The sequence below is a fragment of the Daphnia magna genome, unplaced genomic scaffold, assembly GCF_020631705.1.
Source record: "Daphnia magna isolate NIES unplaced genomic scaffold, ASM2063170v1.1 Dm_contigs096, whole genome shotgun sequence".
NCBI classification, from domain to species: Eukaryota; Metazoa; Arthropoda; class Branchiopoda; order Diplostraca; family Daphniidae; genus Daphnia; species Daphnia magna.
In genome coordinates this window covers 51873-64257 of record NW_025533123.1, presented here as the reverse complement: position 1 = coordinate 64257, position 12385 = coordinate 51873, and the positions used below count along the sequence as shown (strand labels likewise).

The 12385-nt window shown below is 41.1% G+C and overlaps 28 non-coding genes across 28 annotated transcripts; 21 read left to right on the top strand and 7 right to left on the bottom strand.

The window, feature by feature from the left end:
* Positions 1 to 664: 664 nt before the first annotated feature.
* Trnak-cuu lies at positions 665 to 737 on the top strand. Its single transcript has one exon. It is a non-coding gene; the product is annotated as a tRNA-Lys (tRNA).
* Positions 738 to 792: 55 nt separating this feature from the next.
* Positions 793 to 865, top strand: Trnav-aac. Its single transcript has one exon. It is a non-coding gene; the product is annotated as a tRNA-Val (tRNA).
* Positions 866 to 966: 101 nt separating this feature from the next.
* On the top strand, positions 967 to 1039 carry Trnav-cac. The gene has a single exon. It is a non-coding gene; the product is annotated as a tRNA-Val (tRNA).
* Positions 1040 to 1470: 431 nt separating this feature from the next.
* Trnan-guu lies at positions 1471 to 1544 on the bottom strand. The gene has a single exon. It is a non-coding gene; the product is annotated as a tRNA-Asn (tRNA).
* An 886-nt stretch (positions 1545 to 2430) lies between these two features.
* Positions 2431 to 2503, top strand: Trnak-cuu. The gene has a single exon. It is a non-coding gene; the product is annotated as a tRNA-Lys (tRNA).
* Positions 2504 to 2558: 55 nt separating this feature from the next.
* Trnav-aac lies at positions 2559 to 2631 on the top strand. Its single transcript has one exon. It is a non-coding gene; the product is annotated as a tRNA-Val (tRNA).
* A 100-nt stretch (positions 2632 to 2731) lies between these two features.
* On the top strand, positions 2732 to 2804 carry Trnav-cac. The gene has a single exon. It is a non-coding gene; the product is annotated as a tRNA-Val (tRNA).
* Positions 2805 to 3235: 431 nt separating this feature from the next.
* Trnan-guu lies at positions 3236 to 3309 on the bottom strand. Its single transcript has one exon. It is a non-coding gene; the product is annotated as a tRNA-Asn (tRNA).
* An 886-nt stretch (positions 3310 to 4195) lies between these two features.
* On the top strand, positions 4196 to 4268 carry Trnak-cuu. Its single transcript has one exon. It is a non-coding gene; the product is annotated as a tRNA-Lys (tRNA).
* A 55-nt stretch (positions 4269 to 4323) lies between these two features.
* On the top strand, positions 4324 to 4396 carry Trnav-aac. Its single transcript has one exon. It is a non-coding gene; the product is annotated as a tRNA-Val (tRNA).
* Positions 4397 to 4496: 100 nt separating this feature from the next.
* Trnav-cac lies at positions 4497 to 4569 on the top strand. Its single transcript has one exon. It is a non-coding gene; the product is annotated as a tRNA-Val (tRNA).
* A 430-nt stretch (positions 4570 to 4999) lies between these two features.
* Trnan-guu lies at positions 5000 to 5073 on the bottom strand. The gene has a single exon. It is a non-coding gene; the product is annotated as a tRNA-Asn (tRNA).
* An 887-nt stretch (positions 5074 to 5960) lies between these two features.
* On the top strand, positions 5961 to 6033 carry Trnak-cuu. The gene has a single exon. It is a non-coding gene; the product is annotated as a tRNA-Lys (tRNA).
* A 55-nt stretch (positions 6034 to 6088) lies between these two features.
* Positions 6089 to 6161, top strand: Trnav-aac. The gene has a single exon. It is a non-coding gene; the product is annotated as a tRNA-Val (tRNA).
* A 100-nt stretch (positions 6162 to 6261) lies between these two features.
* Positions 6262 to 6334, top strand: Trnav-cac. Its single transcript has one exon. It is a non-coding gene; the product is annotated as a tRNA-Val (tRNA).
* Positions 6335 to 6765: 431 nt separating this feature from the next.
* On the bottom strand, positions 6766 to 6839 carry Trnan-guu. Its single transcript has one exon. It is a non-coding gene; the product is annotated as a tRNA-Asn (tRNA).
* Positions 6840 to 7725: 886 nt separating this feature from the next.
* On the top strand, positions 7726 to 7798 carry Trnak-cuu. The gene has a single exon. It is a non-coding gene; the product is annotated as a tRNA-Lys (tRNA).
* A 55-nt stretch (positions 7799 to 7853) lies between these two features.
* On the top strand, positions 7854 to 7926 carry Trnav-aac. Its single transcript has one exon. It is a non-coding gene; the product is annotated as a tRNA-Val (tRNA).
* A 100-nt stretch (positions 7927 to 8026) lies between these two features.
* Trnav-cac lies at positions 8027 to 8099 on the top strand. The gene has a single exon. It is a non-coding gene; the product is annotated as a tRNA-Val (tRNA).
* Positions 8100 to 8530: 431 nt separating this feature from the next.
* On the bottom strand, positions 8531 to 8604 carry Trnan-guu. Its single transcript has one exon. It is a non-coding gene; the product is annotated as a tRNA-Asn (tRNA).
* Positions 8605 to 9491: 887 nt separating this feature from the next.
* Positions 9492 to 9564, top strand: Trnak-cuu. Its single transcript has one exon. It is a non-coding gene; the product is annotated as a tRNA-Lys (tRNA).
* Positions 9565 to 9619: 55 nt separating this feature from the next.
* Trnav-aac lies at positions 9620 to 9692 on the top strand. The gene has a single exon. It is a non-coding gene; the product is annotated as a tRNA-Val (tRNA).
* Positions 9693 to 9792: 100 nt separating this feature from the next.
* Positions 9793 to 9865, top strand: Trnav-cac. The gene has a single exon. It is a non-coding gene; the product is annotated as a tRNA-Val (tRNA).
* Positions 9866 to 10295: 430 nt separating this feature from the next.
* Trnan-guu lies at positions 10296 to 10369 on the bottom strand. The gene has a single exon. It is a non-coding gene; the product is annotated as a tRNA-Asn (tRNA).
* Positions 10370 to 11256: 887 nt separating this feature from the next.
* Positions 11257 to 11329, top strand: Trnak-cuu. The gene has a single exon. It is a non-coding gene; the product is annotated as a tRNA-Lys (tRNA).
* Positions 11330 to 11384: 55 nt separating this feature from the next.
* On the top strand, positions 11385 to 11457 carry Trnav-aac. Its single transcript has one exon. It is a non-coding gene; the product is annotated as a tRNA-Val (tRNA).
* Positions 11458 to 11557: 100 nt separating this feature from the next.
* Positions 11558 to 11630, top strand: Trnav-cac. The gene has a single exon. It is a non-coding gene; the product is annotated as a tRNA-Val (tRNA).
* A 430-nt stretch (positions 11631 to 12060) lies between these two features.
* Positions 12061 to 12134, bottom strand: Trnan-guu. The gene has a single exon. It is a non-coding gene; the product is annotated as a tRNA-Asn (tRNA).
* Positions 12135 to 12385: the final 251 nt, after the last annotated feature.

The window sequence follows — 12385 nt, the reverse complement described above, 5'->3', positions numbered from 1 at the left end:
TTTTTTCCCTTCGGTACCACCATCAAGTTTACCAGGAGTAGAAATGGAAGTACTCTTCTCACGGAAGAAATTGAGCTACACTCGTTCTGCTCCAGAGATGGCGTCGCGGCTGGTAAGTTCCAAACTAACAAATATTTTAGGTTTTATCGAATCAAATAATTTACATTTTATTCGTATCACTGAGACGAATCCAATGCTCATTTGGGAAATATTCGTTTACAATTCATCGTTGGAGAAATTTAGGGTAAAAGTTTGTATCACGTGATCTACCTTATGGACACGTGTGATAAAGAGGAAGGGCTAGTTCGGAAACGTTTACTTTCATTACCTTAACCCTTGAATCTTTGCTTTCTTTCTCTCATTCCCTCTCTTCAGAAATTCCAATTAACCAGCCGCAAACGCCATCTCTGGAGCTTAACACGCGTAGCTCAACTGATTCTGCAGCCGTTACTACTCCCGATATACATCATGGTCTAACCCACCTCCTTTCCATATGTGGAGGCAGCTGTTTCATGTCTTGCTGGAAATCAAACGTATGAATCACACACAAAAAAAAAATTTATTTAAGTTGTTATTTTTCTTTAGGACTCCACCATTCCTTTGACAGAAGAAATACTCAATGGATGGTTGGGATCGTTTCTGTTTGCGTTAACCATTAACATGTGCCTGGCTAGCTCAGTCGGTAGAGCATGAGACTCTTAATCTCAGGGTCGTGGGTTCGAGCCCCACGTTGGGCGTTCAATTCCATGTGGTCTTAATCGAAACTTGGTTTCAATCAATGCGTGTAATTCAGTTCCCATAGTGTAGTGGTTATCACGTCGGCCTAACACGCTGAAGGTCCTCAGTTCGATCCTGGGTGGGAACAAGACATCCTTTGCATACAGTTCTGATGTGGTTATTTATATTGTTAACTTAGATTCGGTTGTAAAACCCTTTTATAAAAAGGATCCTATGTGTAAAATTCGTGTTCTCATAGTGTAGCGGTTATCACGTCGGCCTCACACGCTGAAGGTCCTCAGTTCGATCCTGGGTGAGAACAGTCGGTTTTTGAAGTTTATCAATTTCACTGCAATCTGCGTGTCTGAGTAGTAACCAAAGGGCACGCCAAGTGGGGAGTCGGGTGAATTTTCCATATGGTCCCGCACAAGGCTTTTAACTAGCTGATTACCACCAGAAGACTCCCGAAAATGAAGTACACATGTTGTTTTTAGAGTAGTTTTGTTGTTTTGACGATTCAAAATTCCTTTAATTTGCTATTTTACGCGTCCCAAGTTTACTCATCATCAATGAAAGGAGTGCAAAGTAGCATAACTAATAAAGATAACCATAATCTGTTTAACTGTAGAGTTATCATGGTTGTACACCACTGATGACTAGGCAACGATGTATACGGAAAAGATACAGATGATTCTTAACCTATCATAAGGAGTCTCTAAGGATAAAAAAGAATATGTAAAAACTCCTATGCTACGCCCCTGGGTGGGATCGAACCACCAGCCTTCCGGTTAACAGCCGAACGCGCTAGCCAATTGCGCCACAAAGGCATCTGAATTAATTGGGGGAAACGGAAACTTTGTGCTTCTTTACGACTGAGAGAAACGTAATGTGTTCATTCTCCAACCCTTTTGGTAATCCCAGAAACAACAATTGGGCACCATTTATCTAGTTTATGCTGCTACTGTCAGTGACAGGATACAAATGTTTAGTAAATAAAACCGGAAACAGACGGCTTCTTCCAGACGTCAGATGGCGCTGATGTTTTTAAATATTTTTTCCCTTCGTTACCACCATCAAGTTTACCAGGAGTAGAAATGGAAGTACTCTTCTCACGGAAGAAATTGAGCTACACTCGTTCTGCTCCAGAGATGGCGTCGCGGCTGGTAAGTTCCAAACTAACAAATATTTTAGGTTTTATCGAATCAAATAATTTACATTTTATTCGTATCACTGAGACGAATCCAATGCTCATTTGGGAAATATTCGTTTACAATTCATCGTTGGAGAAATTTAGGGTAAAAGTTTGTATCACGTGATCTACCTTATGGACACGTGTGATAAAGAGGAAGGGCTAGTTCGGAAACGTTTACTTTCATTACCTTAACCCTTGAATCTTTGCTTTCTTTCTCTCATTCCCTCTCTTCAGAAATTCCAATTAACCAGCCGCAAACGCCATCTCTGGAGCTTAACACGCGTAGCTCAACTGATTCTGCAGCCGTTACTACTCCCGATATACATCATGGTCTAACCCACCTCCTTTCCATATGTGGAGGCAGCTGTTTCATGTCTTGCTGGAAATCAAACGTATGAATCACACACAAAAAAAATTTATTTAAGTTGTTATTTTTCTTTAGGACTCCACCATTCCTTTGACAGAAGAAATACTCAATGGATTGTTGGGATCGTTTCTGTTTGCGTTAACCATTAACATGTGCCTGGCTAGCTCAGTCGGTAGAGCATGAGACTCTTAATCTCAGGGTCGTGGGTTCGAGCCCCACGTTGGGCGTTCAATTCCATGTGGTCTTAATCGAAACTTGGTTTCAATCAATGCGTGTAATTCAGTTCCCATAGTGTAGTGGTTATCACGTCGGCCTAACACGCTGAAGGTCCTCAGTTCGATCCTGGGTGGGAACAAGACATCCTTTGCATACATTTCTGATGTGGTTATTTATATTGTTAACTTAGATTCGGTTGTAAAACCCTTTTATAAAAAGGATCCTATTGTAAAATTCGTGTTCTCATAGTGTAGCGGTTATCACGTCGGCCTCACACGCTGAAGGTCCTCAGTTCGATCCTGGGTGAGAACAGTCGGTTTTTGAAGTTTATCAATTTCACTGCAATCTGCGTGTCTGAGTAGTAACCAAAGGGCACGCCAAGTGGGGAGTCGGGTGAATTTTCCATATGGTCCCGCACAAGGCTTTTAACTAGCTGATTACCACCAGAAGACTCCCGAAAATGAAGTACACATGTTGTTTTTAGAGTAGTTTTGTTGTTTTGACGATTCAAAATTCCTTTAATTTGCTATTTTACGCGTCCCAAGTTTACTCATCATCAATGAAAGGAGTGCAAAGTAGCATAACTAATAAAGATAACCATAATCTGTTTAACTGTAGAGTTATCATGGTTGTACACCACTGATGACTAGGCAACGATGTATACGGAAAAGATACAGATGATTCTTAACCTATCATAAGGAGTCTCTAAGGATAAAAAAGAATATGTAAAAACTCCTATGCTACGCCCCTGGGTGGGATCGAACCACCAGCCTTCCGGTTAACAGCCGAACGCGCTAGCCAATTGCGCCACAAAGGCATCTGAATTAATTGGGGGAAACGGAAACTTTGTGCTTCTTTACGACTGAGAGAAACGTAATGTGTTCATTCTCCAACCCTTTTGGTAATCCCAGAAACAACAATTGGGCACCATTTATCTAGTTTATGCTGCTACTGTCAGTGACAGGATACAAATGTTTAGTAAATAAAACCGGAAACAGACGGCTTCTTCCAGACGTCAGATGGCGCTGATGTTTTTAAATATTTTTTCCCTTCGTTACCACCATCAAGTTTACCAGGAGTAGAAATGGAAGTACTCTTCTCACGGAAGAAATTGAGCTACACTCGTTCTGCTCCAGAGATGGCGTCGCGGCTGGTAAGTTCCAAACTAACAAATATTTTAGGTTTTATCGAATCAAATAATTTACATTTTATTCGTATCACTGAGACGAATCCAATGCTCATTTGGGAAATATTCGTTTACAATTCATCGTTGGAGAAATTTAGGGTAAAAGTTTGTATCACGTGATCTACCTTATGGACACGTGTGATAAAGAGGAAGGGCTAGTTCGGAAACGTTTACTTTCATTACCTTAACCCTTGAATCTTTGCTTTCTTTCTCTCATTCCCTCTCTTCAGAAATTCCAATTAACCAGCCGCAAACGCCATCTCTGGAGCTTAACACGCGTAGCTCAACTGATTCTGCAGCCGTTACTACTCCCGATATACATCATGGTCTAACCCACCTCCTTTCCATATGTGGAGGCAGCTGTTTCATGTCTTGCTGGAAATCAAACGTATGAATCACACACAAAAAAAATTTATTTAAGTTGTTATTTTTCTTTAGGACTCCACCATTCCTTTGACAGAAGAAATACTCAATGGATTGTTGGGATCGTTTCTGTTTGCGTTAACCATTAACATGTGCCTGGCTAGCTCAGTCGGTAGAGCATGAGACTCTTAATCTCAGGGTCGTGGGTTCGAGCCCCACGTTGGGCGTTCAATTCCATGTGGTCTTAATCGAAACTTGGTTTCAATCAATGCGTGTAATTCAGTTCCCATAGTGTAGTGGTTATCACGTCGGCCTAACACGCTGAAGGTCCTCAGTTCGATCCTGGGTGGGAACAAGACATCCTTTGCATACAGTTCTGATGTGGTTATTTATATTGTTAACTTAGATTCGGTTGTAAAACCCTTTTATAAAAAGGATCCTATTGTAAAATTCGTGTTCTCATAGTGTAGCGGTTATCACGTCGGCCTCACACGCTGAAGGTCCTCAGTTCGATCCTGGGTGAGAACAGTCGGTTTTTGAAGTTTATCAATTTCACTGCAATCTGCGTGTCTGAGTAGTAACCAAAGGGCACGCCAAGTGGGGAGTCGGGTGAATTTTCCATATGGTCCCGCACAAGGCTTTTAACTAGCTGATTACCACCAGAAGACTCCCGAAAATGAAGTACACATGTTGTTTTTAGAGTAGTTTTGTTGTTTTGACGATTCAAAATTCCTTTAATTTGCTATTTTACGCGTCCCAAGTTTACTCATCATCAATGAAAGGAGTGCAAAGTAGCATAACTAATAAAGATAACCATAATCTGTTTAACTGTAGAGTTATCATGGTTGTACACCACTGATGACTAGGCAACGATGTATACGGAAAAGATACAGATGATTCTTAACCTATCATAAGGAGTCTCTAAGGATAAAAAGAATATGTAAAAACTCCTATGCTACGCCCCTGGGTGGGATCGAACCACCAGCCTTCCGGTTAACAGCCGAACGCGCTAGCCAATTGCGCCACAAAGGCATCTGAATTAATTGGGGGAAACGGAAACTTTGTGCTTCTTTACGACTGAGAGAAACGTAATGTGTTCATTCTCCAACCCTTTTGGTAATCCCAGAAACAACAATTGGGCACCATTTATCTAGTTTATGCTGCTACTGTCAGTGACAGGATACAAATGTTTAGTAAATAAAACCGGAAACAGACGGCTTCTTCCAGACGTCAGATGGCGCTGATGTTTTTAAATATTTTTTCCCTTCGTTACCACCATCAAGTTTACCAGGAGTAGAAATGGAAGTACTCTTCTCACGGAAGAAATTGAGCTACACTCGTTCTGCTCCAGAGATGGCGTCGCGGCTGGTAAGTTCCAAACTAACAAATATTTTAGGTTTTATCGAATCAAATAATTTACATTTTATTCGTATCACTGAGACGAATCCAATGCTCATTTGGGAAATATTCGTTTACAATTCATCGTTGGAGAAATTTAGGGTAAAAGTTTGTATCACGTGATCTACCTTATGGACACGTGTGATAAAGAGGAAGGGCTAGTTCGGAAACGTTTACTTTCATTACCTTAACCCTTGAATCTTTGCTTTCTTTCTCTCATTCCCTCTCTTCAGAAATTCCAATTAACCAGCCGCAAACGCCATCTCTGGAGCTTAACACGCGTAGCTCAACTGATTCTGCAGCCGTTACTACTCCCGATATACATCATGGTCTAACCCACCTCCTTTCCATATGTGGAGGCAGCTGTTTCATGTCTTGCTGGAAATCAAACGTATGAATCACACACAAAAAAAAATTTATTTAAGTTGTTATTTTTCTTTAGGACTCCACCATTCCTTTGACAGAAGAAATACTCAATGGATTGTTGGGATCGTTTCTGTTTGCGTTAACCATTAACATGTGCCTGGCTAGCTCAGTCGGTAGAGCATGAGACTCTTAATCTCAGGGTCGTGGGTTCGAGCCCCACGTTGGGCGTTCAATTCCATGTGGTCTTAATCGAAACTTGGTTTCAATCAATGCGTGTAATTCAGTTCCCATAGTGTAGTGGTTATCACGTCGGCCTAACACGCTGAAGGTCCTCAGTTCGATCCTGGGTGGGAACAAGACATCCTTTGCATACATTTCTGATGTGGTTATTTATATTGTTAACTTAGATTCGGTTGTAAAACCCTTTTATAAAAAGGATCCTATTGTAAAATTCGTGTTCTCATAGTGTAGCGGTTATCACGTCGGCCTCACACGCTGAAGGTCCTCAGTTCGATCCTGGGTGAGAACAGTCGGTTTTTGAAGTTTATCAATTTCACTGCAATCTGCGTGTCTGAGTAGTAACCAAAGGGCACGCCAAGTGGGGAGTCGGGTGAATTTTCCATATGGTCCCGCACAAGGCTTTTAACTAGCTGATTACCACCAGAAGACTCCCGAAAATGAAGTACACATGTTGTTTTTAGAGTAGTTTTGTTGTTTTGACGATTCAAAATTCCTTTAATTTGCTATTTTACGCGTCCCAAGTTTACTCATCATCAATGAAAGGAGTGCAAAGTAGCATAACTAATAAAGATAACCATAATCTGTTTAACTGTAGAGTTATCATGGTTGTACACCACTGATGACTAGGCAACGATGTATACGGAAAAGATACAGATGATTCTTAACCTATCATAAGGAGTCTCTAAGGATAAAAAAGAATATGTAAAAACTCCTATGCTACGCCCCTGGGTGGGATCGAACCACCAGCCTTCCGGTTAACAGCCGAACGCGCTAGCCAATTGCGCCACAAAGGCATCTGAATTAATTGGGGGAAACGGAAACTTTGTGCTTCTTTACGACTGAGAGAAACGTAATGTGTTCATTCTCCAACCCTTTTGGTAATCCCAGAAACAACAATTGGGCACCATTTATCTAGTTTATGCTGCTACTGTCAGTGACAGGATACAAATGTTTAGTAAATAAAACCGGAAACAGACGGCTTCTTCCAGACGTCAGATGGCGCTGATGTTTTTAAATATTTTTTCCCTTCGTTACCACCATCAAGTTTACCAGGAGTAGAAATGGAAGTACTCTTCTCACGGAAGAAATTGAGCTACACTCGTTCTGCTCCAGAGATGGCGTCGCGGCTGGTAAGTTCCAAACTAACAAATATTTTAGGTTTTATCGAATCAAATAATTTACATTTTATTCGTATCACTGAGACGAATCCAATGCTCATTTGGGAAATATTCGTTTACAATTCATCGTTGGAGAAATTTAGGGTAAAAGTTTGTATCACGTGATCTACCTTATGGACACGTGTGATAAAGAGGAAGGGCTAGTTCGGAAACGTTTACTTTCATTACCTTAACCCTTGAATCTTTGCTTTCTTTCTCTCATTCCCTCTCTTCAGAAATTCCAATTAACCAGCCGCAAACGCCATCTCTGGAGCTTAACACGCGTAGCTCAACTGATTCTGCAGCCGTTACTACTCCCGATATACATCATGGTCTAACCCACCTCCTTTCCATATGTGGAGGCAGCTGTTTCATGTCTTGCTGGAAATCAAACGTATGAATCACACACAAAAAAAATTTATTTAAGTTGTTATTTTTCTTTAGGACTCCACCATTCCTTTGACAGAAGAAATACTCAATGGATTGTTGGGATCGTTTCTGTTTGCGTTAACCATTAACATGTGCCTGGCTAGCTCAGTCGGTAGAGCATGAGACTCTTAATCTCAGGGTCGTGGGTTCGAGCCCCACGTTGGGCGTTCAATTCCATGTGGTCTTAATCGAAACTTGGTTTCAATCAATGCGTGTAATTCAGTTCCCATAGTGTAGTGGTTATCACGTCGGCCTAACACGCTGAAGGTCCTCAGTTCGATCCTGGGTGGGAACAAGACATCCTTTGCATACATTTCTGATGTGGTTATTTATATTGTTAACTTAGATTCGGTTGTAAAACCCTTTTATAAAAAGGATCCTATTGTAAAATTCGTGTTCTCATAGTGTAGCGGTTATCACGTCGGCCTCACACGCTGAAGGTCCTCAGTTCGATCCTGGGTGAGAACAGTCGGTTTTTGAAGTTTATCAATTTCACTGCAATCTGCGTGTCTGAGTAGTAACCAAAGGGCACGCCAAGTGGGGAGTCGGGTGAATTTTCCATATGGTCCCGCACAAGGCTTTTAACTAGCTGATTACCACCAGAAGACTCCCGAAAATGAAGTACACATGTTGTTTTTAGAGTAGTTTTGTTGTTTTGACGATTCAAAATTCCTTTAATTTGCTATTTTACGCGTCCCAAGTTTACTCATCATCAATGAAAGGAGTGCAAAGTAGCATAACTAATAAAGATAACCATAATCTGTTTAACTGTAGAGTTATCATGGTTGTACACCACTGATGACTAGGCAACGATGTATACGGAAAAGATACAGATGATTCTTAACCTATCATAAGGAGTCTCTAAGGATAAAAAAGAATATGTAAAAACTCCTATGCTACGCCCCTGGGTGGGATCGAACCACCAGCCTTCCGGTTAACAGCCGAACGCGCTAGCCAATTGCGCCACAAAGGCATCTGAATTAATTGGGGGAAACGGAAACTTTGTGCTTCTTTACGACTGAGAGAAACGTAATGTGTTCATTCTCCAACCCTTTTGGTAATCCCAGAAACAACAATTGGGCACCATTTATCTAGTTTATGCTGCTACTGTCAGTGACAGGATACAAATGTTTAGTAAATAAAACCGGAAACAGACGGCTTCTTCCAGACGTCAGATGGCGCTGATGTTTTTAAATATTTTTTCCCTTCGTTACCACCATCAAGTTTACCAGGAGTAGAAATGGAAGTACTCTTCTCACGGAAGAAATTGAGCTACACTCGTTCTGCTCCAGAGATGGCGTCGCGGCTGGTAAGTTCCAAACTAACAAATATTTTAGGTTTTATCGAATCAAATAATTTACATTTTATTCGTATCACTGAGACGAATCCAATGCTCATTTGGGAAATATTCGTTTACAATTCATCGTTGGAGAAATTTAGGGTAAAAGTTTGTATCACGTGATCTACCTTATGGACACGTGTGATAAAGAGGAAGGGCTAGTTCGGAAACGTTTACTTTCATTACCTTAACCCTTGAATCTTTGCTTTCTTTCTCTCATTCCCTCTCTTCAGAAATTCCAATTAACCAGCCGCAAACGCCATCTCTGGAGCTTAACACGCGTAGCTCAACTGATTCTGCAGCCGTTACTACTCCCGATATACATCATGGTCTAACCCACCTCCTTTCCATATGTGGAGGCAGCTGTTTCATGTCTTGCTGGAAATCAAACGTATGAATCACACACAAAAAAAAATTTATTTAAGTTGTTATTTTTCTTTAGGACTCCACCATTCCTTTGACAGAAGAAATACTCAATGGATTGTTGGGATCGTTTCTGTTTGCGTTAACCATTAACATGTGCCTGGCTAGCTCAGTCGGTAGAGCATGAGACTCTTAATCTCAGGGTCGTGGGTTCGAGCCCCACGTTGGGCGTTCAATTCCATGTGGTCTTAATCGAAACTTGGTTTCAATCAATGCGTGTAATTCAGTTCCCATAGTGTAGTGGTTATCACGTCGGCCTAACACGCTGAAGGTCCTCAGTTCGATCCTGGGTGGGAACAAGACATCCTTTGCATACATTTCTGATGTGGTTATTTATATTGTTAACTTAGATTCGGTTGTAAAACCCTTTTATAAAAAGGATCCTATTGTAAAATTCGTGTTCTCATAGTGTAGCGGTTATCACGTCGGCCTCACACGCTGAAGGTCCTCAGTTCGATCCTGGGTGAGAACAGTCGGTTTTTGAAGTTTATCAATTTCACTGCAATCTGCGTGTCTGAGTAGTAACCAAAGGGCACGCCAAGTGGGGAGTCGGGTGAATTTTCCATATGGTCCCGCACAAGGCTTTTAACTAGCTGATTACCACCAGAAGACTCCCGAAAATGAAGTACACATGTTGTTTTTAGAGTAGTTTTGTTGTTTTGACGATTCAAAATTCCTTTAATTTGCTATTTTACGCGTCCCAAGTTTACTCATCATCAATGAAAGGAGTGCAAAGTAGCATAACTAATAAAGATAACCATAATCTGTTTAACTGTAGAGTTATCATGGTTGTACACCACTGATGACTAGGCAACGATGTATACGGAAAAGATACAGATGATTCTTAACCTATCATAAGGAGTCTCTAAGGATAAAAAGAATATGTAAAAACTCCTATGCTACGCCCCTGGGTGGGATCGAACCACCAGCCTTCCGGTTAACAGCCGAACGCGCTAGCCAATTGCGCCACAAAGGCATCTGAATTAATTGGGGGAAACGGAAACTTTGTGCTTCTTTACGACTGAGAGAAACGTAATGTGTTCATTCTCCAACCCTTTTGGTAATCCCAGAAACAACAATTGGGCACCATTTATCTAGTTTATGCTGCTACTGTCAGTGACAGGATACAAATGTTTAGTAAATAAAACCGGAAACAGACGGCTTCTTCCAGACGTCAGATGGCGCTGATGTTTTTAAATATTTTTTCCCTTCGTTACCACCATCAAGTTTACCAGGAGTAGAAATGGAAGTACTCTTCTCACGGAAGAAATTGAGCTACACTCGTTCTGCTCCAGAGATGGCGTCGCGGCTGGTAAGTTCCAAACTAACAAATATTTTAGGTTTTATCGAATCAAATAATTTACATTTTATTCGTATCACTGAGACGAATCCAATGCTCATTTGGGAAATATTCGTTTACAATTCATCGTTGGAGAAATTTAGGGTAAAAGTTTGTATCACGTGATCTACCTTATGGACACGTGTGATAAAGAGGAAGGGCTAGTTCGGAAACGTTTACTTTCATTACCTTAACCCTTGAATCTTTGCTTTCTTTCTCTCATTCCCTCTCTTCAGAAATTCCAATTAACCAGCCGCAAACGCCATCTCTGGAGCTTAACACGCGTAGCTCAACTGATTCTGCAGCCGTTACTACTCCCGATATACATCATGGTCTAACCCACCTCCTTTCCATATGTGGAGGCAGCTGTTTCATGTCTTGCTGGAAATCAAACGTATGAATCACACACAAAAAAAAATTTATTTAAGTTGTTATTTTTCTTTAGGACTCCACCATTCCTTTGACAGAAGAAATACTCAATGGATTGTTGGGATCGTTTCTGTTTGCGTTAACCATTAACATGTGCCTGGCTAGCTCAGTCGGTAGAGCATGAGACTCTTAATCTCAGGGTCGTGGGTTCGAGCCCCACGTTGGGCGTTCAATTCCATGTGGTCTTAATCGAAACTTGGTTTCAATCAATGCGTGTAATTCAGTTCCCATAGTGTAGTGGTTATCACGTCGGCCTAACACGCTGAAGGTCCTCAGTTCGATCCTGGGTGGGAACAAGACATCCTTTGCATACATTTCTGATGTGGTTATTTATATTGTTAACTTAGATTCGGTTGTAAAACCCTTTTATAAAAAGGATCCTATTGTAAAATTCGTGTTCTCATAGTGTAGCGGTTATCACGTCGGCCTCACACGCTGAAGGTCCTCAGTTCGATCCTGGGTGAGAACAGTCGGTTTTTGAAGTTTATCAATTTCACTGCAATCTGCGTGTCTGAGTAGTAACCAAAGGGCACGCCAAGTGGGGAGTCGGGTGAATTTTCCATATGGTCCCGCACAAGGCTTTTAACTAGCTGATTACCACCAGAAGACTCCCGAAAATGAAGTACACATGTTGTTTTTAGAGTAGTTTTGTTGTTTTGACGATTCAAAATTCCTTTAATTTGCTATTTTACGCGTCCCAAGTTTACTCATCATCAATGAAAGGAGTGCAAAGTAGCATAACTAATAAAGATAACCATAATCTGTTTAACTGTAGAGTTATCATGGTTGTACACCACTGATGACTAGGCAACGATGTATACGGAAAAGATACAGATGATTCTTAACCTATCATAAGGAGTCTCTAAGGATAAAAAGAATATGTAAAAACTCCTATGCTACGCCCCTGGGTGGGATCGAACCACCAGCCTTCCGGTTAACAGCCGAACGCGCTAGCCAATTGCGCCACAAAGGCATCTGAATTAATTGGGGGAAACGGAAACTTTGTGCTTCTTTACGACTGAGAGAAACGTAATGTGTTCATTCTCCAACCCTTTTGGTAATCCCAGAAACAACAATTGGGCACCATTTATCTAGTTTATGCTGCTACTGTCAGTGACAGGATACAAATGTTTAGTAAATAAAACCGGAAACAGACGGCTTCTTCCAGACGTCAGATGGCGCTGATGTTTTTAAATATTTTTTCCCTTCGTTACCACCATCAAG